The following is a 9898-nucleotide window of genomic DNA, read 5'->3' on the forward strand; positions in this document are numbered from 1 at the left end:
AGACCTAACATGCGTTATCCACTAAAATATTGATCGAGACCAGGTTTAGTCGACTGTTTCAGTGTGGTACCACATTACTACGTGATGCAAGCCAAAAAAAGCCCAGAATCTATCCATCAAGTATGAGAAATATGCGAAAGTATGAGCCTGATGTGTGCAAATCCCAGACCTAACCTAGACCTAACATGTGCTATCCTCTAAAATATTGATCACGACCAGGTTTAATTTGACAGTTTCAGTGTGGTACCACATAACTACGTGATCCAAACCAGAGAAAGCCCAGGATCTGGCCAACAAGCATGAGAAATATGCGAAAGTATGACCATGATGAGAGCAAATCCCAGACCTAACCTAGACCTAACATGCGTTATCCTCTAAAATATCGATCGAAACCAGGTTTAATCGACTGTTTCAGTGTGGTACCACATTACTACGTGATCCAATCCAGAAAGAGCCCAGAATCTGGCCATCAAGTAAGAGATATATGCGAAAGTATGAGCCTGATGGGGGCAAATCCTACATCCAACTCAGGCTTAACATGTGTTATCCTCTAAAATATTGATCGACACCAGGTTTAGTGATCTGTTTCAGTGTGATACCACATTACCACGTGATCCAAACCAGAAAAAACCCGGGATCTGGCCAACAAGTATGCGGAAAATGCGAAAGTATGAGCCTGATGAGGGCAAATCCCAGACCTAATCCAGACCTAACATGCGTTATCCACTAAAATATTGATCGAGACCAGGTTTGATTTGACAGTTTCAGTGTGGTACCACATAACTACGTGATCCAAACCAGAGAAAGCCCAGGATCTGGCCAACAAGCATGAGAAATATGCGAAAGTATGAGCATGATGAGAGCAAATCCCAGACCTAACCTAGACCTAACATGCGTTATCCACTAAAATATTGATCGTGCCCAGGTTTAGTCGACTGTTTCGGTGTGGTACCACATTACTACGTGATCCAATCCAGAAAAAGCCCAGAATCTGGCCATCAAGTAAGAGATATATGCGAAAGTATGAGCCTGAGGAGGGCAAATCCTAGATCCAACTCAGACATAACATGCGTTATCCTCTAAAATATTGATCGAAACCAGGTTTAATGGACTGTTTCAGTGTGGCACCACATTCCTACGTGATCCAAAGCAGAAAAAAGCCCAGAATCTGGCCATCATGTATGAGAAATATGCGAATGTATGAACCTGATGACTGCAAATCCCAACCCTAACCTAGACCTAACATGCGTTATCCACTAAAATATTGATCGAGACCAGGTTTAGTCGACTGTTTCAGTGTGGTACCACATTACTACGTGTTGCAAGCCAAAAAAAGCCCAGAATCTAGCCATCAAGTATGAGAAATATGCGAAAGTATGAGCCTGATGAGTGCAAATCCCAGACCTAACCTAGACCTAACATGTGCTATCCTCTAAAATATTGATCGAGACCAGGTTTAATTTGACAGTTTCAGTGTGGTACCACATAACTACGTGATCCAAACCAGAGAAAGCCCAGGATCTGGCCAACAAGCATGAGAAATATGCGAAAGTATGAGCATGATGAGAGCAAATCCCAGACCTAACCTAGACCTAACATGCGTTATCCTCTAAAATATCGATCGAGACCAGGTTTAATCGACTGTTTCAGTGTGGTACCACATTACTACGTGATCCAATCCAGAAAGAGCCCAGAATCTGGCCATCAAGTAAGAGATATATGCGAAAGTATGAGCCTGATGGGGGCAAATCCTACATCCAACTCAGGCTTAACATGTGTTATCCTCTAAAATATTGATCGAAACCAGGTTTAATGGACTGTTTCAGTGTGATACCACATTACCACGTGATCCAAACCAGAAAAAACCCGGGATCTGGCCAACAAGTATGCGGAAAATGCGAAAGTATGAGCCTGATGAGGGCAAATCCCAGACCTAATCCAGACCTAACATGCGTTTTCCCCTAAAATATTGATCGAGACCAGGTTTAGTCGACTGTTTCTATGTGGTACCACATTACTACGTGATCCAAACCAAAAAAAGACCAGAATCTGGCCAACAAGTATGAGAAATATGCGAAAGTATGACCCTGATGAGGAAAAATCCCAGACCTAATCCAGACCTAACATGCGTTATCCTCTAAAATATTGATCGAAACCAGGTTTATTGGACTGTTTCAGTGTGGTACCACATTACTACGTGTTCCAAACCGAAAAAAGCCCAGAATCTGGCCATCATGTATGAGAAATATGCGAATGTATGAACCTGATGACTGCAAATCGCAACCCTAACCTAGACCTAACATGCGTTATCCTCTAAAATATCGATCGAAACCAGGTTTAATCGACTGTTTCAGTGTGGTACCACATTACTACGTGATCCAATCCAGAAAGAGCCCAGAATCTGGCCATCAAGTAAGAGATATATGTGAAAGTATGAGCCTGATGGGGGCAAATCCTACATCCAACTCAGGCTTAACATGTGTTATCCTCTAAAATATTGATCGAAACCAGGTTTAATGGACTGTTTCAGTGTGATACCACATTACCACCTGATCCAAACCAGAAAAAACCCGGGATCTGGCCAACAAGTATGCGGAAAATGCGAAAGTATGAGCCTGATGAGGGCAAATCCCAGACCTAATCCAGACCTAACATGCGTTATCCTCTAAAATATTGATCGAAACCAGGTTCATTGGACTGTTTCAGTGTGGTACCACATTACTACGTGCTCCAAACCGAAAAAAGCCCAGAATCTGGCCATCAAGTATGAGAAGTATGCGAAAGTATGAGCCTGATGAGTGCAAATCCCAGACCTAACCTAGACCTAACATGTGCTATCCTCTAAAATATTGATCGAGACCAGGTTTAATTTGACAGTTTCAGTGTGGTACCACATAACTACGTGATCCAAACCAGAGAAAGCCCAGGATCTGGCCAACAAGCATGAGAAATATGCGAAAGTATGAGCATGATGAGAGCAAATCCCAGACCTAACCTAGACCTAACATGCGTTATCCACTAAAATATTGATCGTGCCCAGGTTTAGTCGACTGTTTCGGTGTGGTACCACATTACTACGTGATCCAATCCAGAAGAAGCCCAGAATCTGGCCATCATGTAAGAGATATATGCGAAAGTGTGAGCCTGAGGAGGGCAAATCCTAGACCCAACTCAGACTTAACATGTGTTATCCTCTAAAATATTGATCGAAACCAGGTTTAATGGACTGTTTCAGTGTGATACCACATTACCACCTGATCCAAACCAGAAAAAACCCGGGATCTGGCCAACAAGTATGCGGAAAATGCGAATGTATGAACCTGATGACTGCAAATCCCAACCCTAACCTAGACCTAACATGCGTTATCCTCTAAAATATTGATCGAGACCAGGTTTAGTCGACTGTTTCAGTGTGGTACCACATTACTGCGTGATCCAAACCAGAAAATGGCCAGGATCTGGCCATCATGTATGAGAAATATGCGAATGTATGAACCTGATGACTGCAAATCCCAACCCTAACCTAGACCTAACATGCGTTATCCTCTAAAATATTGATCGAGACCAGGTTTAGTCGACTGTTTCAGTGTGGTACCACATTACTACGTGATGCAAGCCAAAAAAAGCCCAGAATCTAGCCATCAAGCATGAGAAATATGCGAAAGTATGAGCCTGATGAGTGCAAATCCCAGACCTAACCTAGACCTAACATGCGTTATCCTCTAAAATATTGATCGAGACCAGGTTTAGTCGACTGTTTCAGTGTGGTACCACATTACTACGTGATCCAAACCAAAAAAAGACCAGAATCTGGCCAACAAGTATGAGAAATATGCGAAAGTATGACCCTGATGAGGGAAAATCCCAGACCTAATCCAGACCTAACATGCGTTATCCTCTAAAATATTGATCGAAACCAGGTTTATTGGACTGTTTCAGTGTGGTACCACATAACTACGTGCTCCAAACCGAAAAAAGCCCAGAATCTGGTCATCATGTATGAGAAATATGCGAATGTATGAACCTGATGACTGCAAATCCCAACCCTAACCTAGACCTAACATGCGTTATCCTCTAAAATATTGATCGAGACCAGGTTTAGTCGACTGTTTCAGTGTGGTACCACATTACTGCGTGATCCAAACCAGAAAATGGCCAGGATCTGGCCATCAAGTATTAGAAATATGCGAAAGTATGAGCCTGATGAGAGCAAATCCCAGACCTAACCTAGACCTAACATGAGTTATCCTTCGAAATGTTGACCCAGACTAGGTTTAATTGACTGTTTCAGTGTGGTACCACATTACCACGTGATCCAAACCAGAAAAAACCCAGGATCTGTTCAACAGATATGTGAAGAATGCGAAAGTGTGAGCCTGATGAGGGTAAATCCCGGACCTAACATAGACCTAACATGCGTTATCCTCTAAAATATTGATCGAAACCAGGTTTAATGGTCTGCTTCAGCGTGGTACCGCATTACTACGTGATCGAAACCAAAAAAGGCCCAGAATCTGGCCATCAAGTATGAGAAATATGCGAAAGTATGAGCCTGATGAGTGCAAATCCCAGACCTAACCTAGACCTAACATGCGTTATCCTCTAAAATATCGATCGAAACCAGGTTTAATCGACTGTTTCAGTGTGGTACCACATTACTACGTGATCCAATCCAGAAAGAGCCGAGAATCTGGCCATCAAGTAAGAGATTAATGCGAAAGTATGAGCCTGATGGGGGCAAATCCTACATCCAACACAGGCTTAACATGTGTTATCCTCTAAAATATTGATCAAAACCAGGTTTAATGGACTGTTTCAGTGTGATACCACATTACCACGTGATCCAAACCAGAAAAAACCCGGGATCTGGCCAACAAGAATGCGGAAAATGCGAAAGTATGAGCCTGATGAGGGCAAATCCCAGACCTAATCCAGACCTAACATGCGTTATCCTCTAAAATATTGATCGAAACCAGGTTTATTGGACTGTTTCAGTGTGGTACCACATTACTACGTGCTCCAAACCGAAAAAAGCCCAGAATCTGGCCATCATGTATGAGAAATATGCGAATGTATGAACCTGATGACTGCAAATCCCAACCCTAACCTAGACCTAACATGCGTTATCCTCTAAAATATTGATCGAGACCAGGTTTAGTCGACTGTTTCAGTGTGGTACCACATTACTACGTGATGCAAGCCAAAAAAAGCCCAGAATCTAGCCATCAAGTATGAGAAATATGCGAAAGTATGAGCCTGATGAGTGCAAATCCCAGACCTAACCTAGACCTAACATGTGCTATCCTCTAAAATATTGATCGAGACCAGGTTTAATTTGACAGTTTCAGTGTGGTACCACATAACTACGTGATCCAAACCAGAGAAAGCCCAGGATCTGGCCAACAAGCATGAGAAATATGCGAAAGTATGAGCATGATGAGAGCAAATCCCAGACCTAACCTAGACCTAACATGCGTTATCCACTAAAATATTGATCGTGCCCAGGTTTAGTCGACTGTTTCGGTGTGGTACCACATTACTACGTGATCCAATCCAGAAGAAGCCCAGAATCTGGCCATCAAGTAAGAGATATATGCGAAAGTGTGAGCCTGAGGTGGGCAAATCCTAGACACAACTCAGACTTAACATGTGTTATCCTCTAAAATATTGATCGAAACCAGGTTTAATGGACTGTTTCAGTGTGATACCACATTACCACCTGATCCAAACCAGAAAAAACCCGGGATATGGCCAACAAGTATGCGGAAAATGCGAAAGTATGAGCCTGATGAGGGCAAATCCCAGACCTAATCCAGACCTAACATGCGTTATCCTCTAAAATATTGATCGAAACCAGGTTTATTGGACTGTTTCAGTGTGGTACCACATTACTACGTGCTCCAAACCGAAAAAAGCCCAGAATCTGGCCATCATGTATGAGAAATATGCGAATGTATGAACCTGATGACTGCAAATCCCAACCCTAACCTAGACCTAACATGCGTTATCCTCTAAAATATTGATCGAGACCAGGTTTAGTCGACTGTTTCAGTGTGGTACCACATTACTACGTGATGCAAGCCAAAAAAAGCCCAGAATCTAGCCATCAAGCATGAGAAATATGGGAAAGTATGAGCCTGATGAGTGCAAATCCCAGACCTAACCTAGACCTAACATGCGTTATCCTCTAAAATATTGATCGAGACCAGGTTTAGTCGACTGTTTCAGTGTGGTACCACATTACTACGTGATCCAAACCAAAAAAAGACCAGAATCTGGCCAACAAGTATGAGAAATATGCGAAAGTATGACCCTGATGAGGGAAAATCCCAGACCTAATCCAGACCTAACATACGTTATCCTCTAAAATATTGATCGAAACCAGGTTTATTGGACTGTTTCAGTGTGGTACCACATAACTACGTGCTCCAAACCGAAAAAAGCCCAGAATCTGGTCATCATGTATGAGAAATATGCGAATGTATGAACCTGATGACTGCAAATCCCAACCCTAACCTAGACCTAACATGCGTTATCCTCTAAAATATTGATCGAGACCAGGTTTAGTCGACTGTTTCAGTGTGGTACCACATTACTGCGTGATCCAAACCAGAAAATGGCCAGGATCTGGCCATCAAGTATTAGAAATATGCGAAAGTATGAGCCTGATGAGAGCAAATCCCAGACCTAACCTAGACCTAACATGAGTTATCCTTCGAAATGTTGACCCAGACTAGGTTTAATTGACTGTTTCAGTGTGGTACCACATTACCACGTGATCCAAACCAGAAAAAACCCAGGATCTGTTCAACAGGTATGTGAAGAATGCGAAAGTGTGAGCCTGATGAGGGTAAATCCCGGACCTAACATAGACCTAACATGCGTTATCCTCTAAAATATTGATCGAAACCAGGTTTAATGGACTGTTTCAGTGTGAGACCACATTACCACGTGATCCAAGTCAGAAAAAACCGGGGATCTGGCCAACAAGTATGCGGAAAATGCGAAAGTATGAGCCTGATGAGGGCAAATCCCAGACCTAATCCAGACCTAACATGCGTTTTCCCCTAAAATATTGATCGAGACCAGGTTTAGTCGACTGTTTCAGTGTGGTACCACATTACTACGTGATCCAAACCAAAAAAAGACCAGAATCTGGCCAACAAGTATGAGAAATATGCGAAAGTATGACCCTGATGAGGGAAAATCCCAGACCTAATCCAGACCTAACATGCGTTATCCTCTAAAATATTGATCGAAACCAGGTTTATTGGACTGTTTCAGTGTGGTACCACATTACTACGTGCTCCAAACAGAAAAAAGCCCAGAATCTGGCCATCATGTATGAGAAATATGCGAATGTATGAACCTGATGACTGCAAATCCCAACCCTAACCTAGACCTAACATGCCTATCCTCTAAAATATTGATCGAGACCAGGTTTAGTCGACTGTTTCAGTGTGGTACCACATTACTACGTGATGCAAGCCAAAAAAAGCCCAGAATCTAGCCATCAAGTATGAGAAATATGCGAAAGTATGAGCCTGATGAGTGCAAATCCCAGACCTAACCTAGACCTAACATGTGCTATCCTCTAAAATATTGATCGAGACCAGGTTTAATTTGACAGTTTCAGTGTGGTACCACATAACTACGTGTTCCAAACCAGAGAAAGTCCAGGATCTGGCCAACAAGCATGAGAAATATGCGAAAGTATGAGCATGATGAGAGCAAATCCCAGACCTAACCTAGACCTAACATGCGTTATCCACTAAAATATTGATCGTGCCCAGGTTTAGTCGACTGTTTCGGTGTGGTACCACATTACTACGTGATCCAATCCAGAAGAAGCCCAGAATCTGGCCATCAAGTAAGAGATATATGCGAAAGTGTGAGCCTGAGGAGGGCAAATCCTAGACCCAACTCAGACTTAACATGTGTTATCCTTTAAAATATTGATCGAAACCAGGTTTAATGGACTGTTTCAGTGTGATACCACATTACCACGTGATCCAAACCAGAAAAAACCCGGGATCTGGCCAACAAGTATGCGGAAAATGCGAAAGTATGAGCCTGATGAGGGCAAATCCCAGACCTAACCTAGACCTAACATGCGTTATCCTCTAAAATATTGATCGAGACCAGGTTTAGTCGACTGTTTCAGTGTGGTACCACATTACTACGTGATGCAAGCCAAAAAAAGCCCAGAATCTAGCCATCAAGCATGAGAAATATGCGAAAGTATGAGCCTGATGAGTGCCAATCCCAGACCTAACCTAGACCTAACATGTGCTATCCTCTAAAATATTGATCGAGACCAGGTTTAATTTGACAGTTTCAGTGTGGTACCACATAACTACGTGATCCAAACCGGAGAAAGCCCAGGATCTGGCCAACAAGCATGAGAAATATGCGAAAGTATGAGCATGATGAGAGCAAATCCCAGACCTAACCTAGACCTAACATGCGTTATCCACTAAAATATTGATCGTGCCCAGGTTTAGTCGAGTGTCTCAGTGTGGTACCACATTACTACGTGATCCAATCCAGAAAAAGCCCAGAATCTGGCCATCAAGTAAGAGATATATGCGAAAGTATGAGCCTGAGGAGGGCAAATCCTAGACCCAACTCAGACTTAACATGTGTTATCCTCTAAAATATTGATCGAAACCAGGTTTAATGGACTGTTTCAGTGTGGTACCACATTCCTACGTGATACAAAGCAGAAAAAGGCCAGGATCTGGCAATCAAGTATGAGAAATATGCGAAAGTATGAGCCTGATGAGGGAAAATCCCAGACCTAATCCAGACCTAACATGCGTTATCCTCTAAAATATCGATCGAAGCAAGTTTTAATCGACTGCTTCAGTGTGGTACCACACTACTATGTGATCCATACCAGAAAAAACCCAGGATCTGTTCAACAAGTATGTGAAGAATGCGAAAGTATGAGACTGATGAGGGCAAATCCCATACATAATCCTGACCTAACATGCATTATCCACTAAAATATTGATCGTGACCAGGCTTAGTCGACTGTTTCGGTGTGGTACCACATTACTACGTGATCCAATCCAGAAAAAGCCCAGAATCTGGCCATCAAGTAAGAGATATATGCGAAAGTATGAGCCTGAGCAGGGCAAATCCTAGACCCAACTCAGACTTAACATGTGTTATCCTCTAAAATATTGATCGAAACCAGGTTTAATGGACTGTTTCAGTGTGGTACCACATTCCTACGTGATCCAAAGCAGAAAAAGGCCAGGATCTGGCCATCAAGTATGAGAAATATGCGAAAGTATGAGCCTGATGAGGGAAAATCCCAGACCTAATCCAGACCTAACATGCGTTATCCTCTAAAATATCGATCGAAGCAAGTTTAAATCGACTGTTTCAGTGTGGTACCACACTACTATGTGATCCATACCAGAAAAAACCCAGGATCTGTTCAACAAGTATGTGAAGAATACGAAAGTATGAGACAGATGAGGGCAAATCCCATACATAATCCAGACCTAACATGCATTATCCACTAAAATATTGATCGTGACCAGGCTTAGTCGACTGTTTCGGTGTGGTACCACATTACTACGTGATCCAATCCAGGAAAAGCCCAGAATCTGGACATCAAGTAAGAGAAACATGCGAAAGTATGAGCCTGATGAGAGCAAATCCCAGACCTAACCTAGACCTAACATGAGTTATCCTTTGAAATGTTGACCCAGGCTAGGTTTAATTGACTGTTTCAGTGTGGTACCACATCACCACGTGATCCAAACCAGAAAAAACCCAGGATCTGTTCAACAGGTATGTGAAGAATGCGAAAGTGTGAGCCTGATGAGAGCAAATCCCAGACCTAACCTAGACCTAACATGAGTTATCCTTTGAAATGTTGACC

Source organism: Colletes latitarsis, chromosome 5, assembly GCF_051014445.1.
Source record: "Colletes latitarsis isolate SP2378_abdomen chromosome 5, iyColLati1, whole genome shotgun sequence".
Lineage (NCBI taxonomy): Eukaryota > Metazoa > Arthropoda > Insecta > Hymenoptera > Colletidae > Colletes > Colletes latitarsis.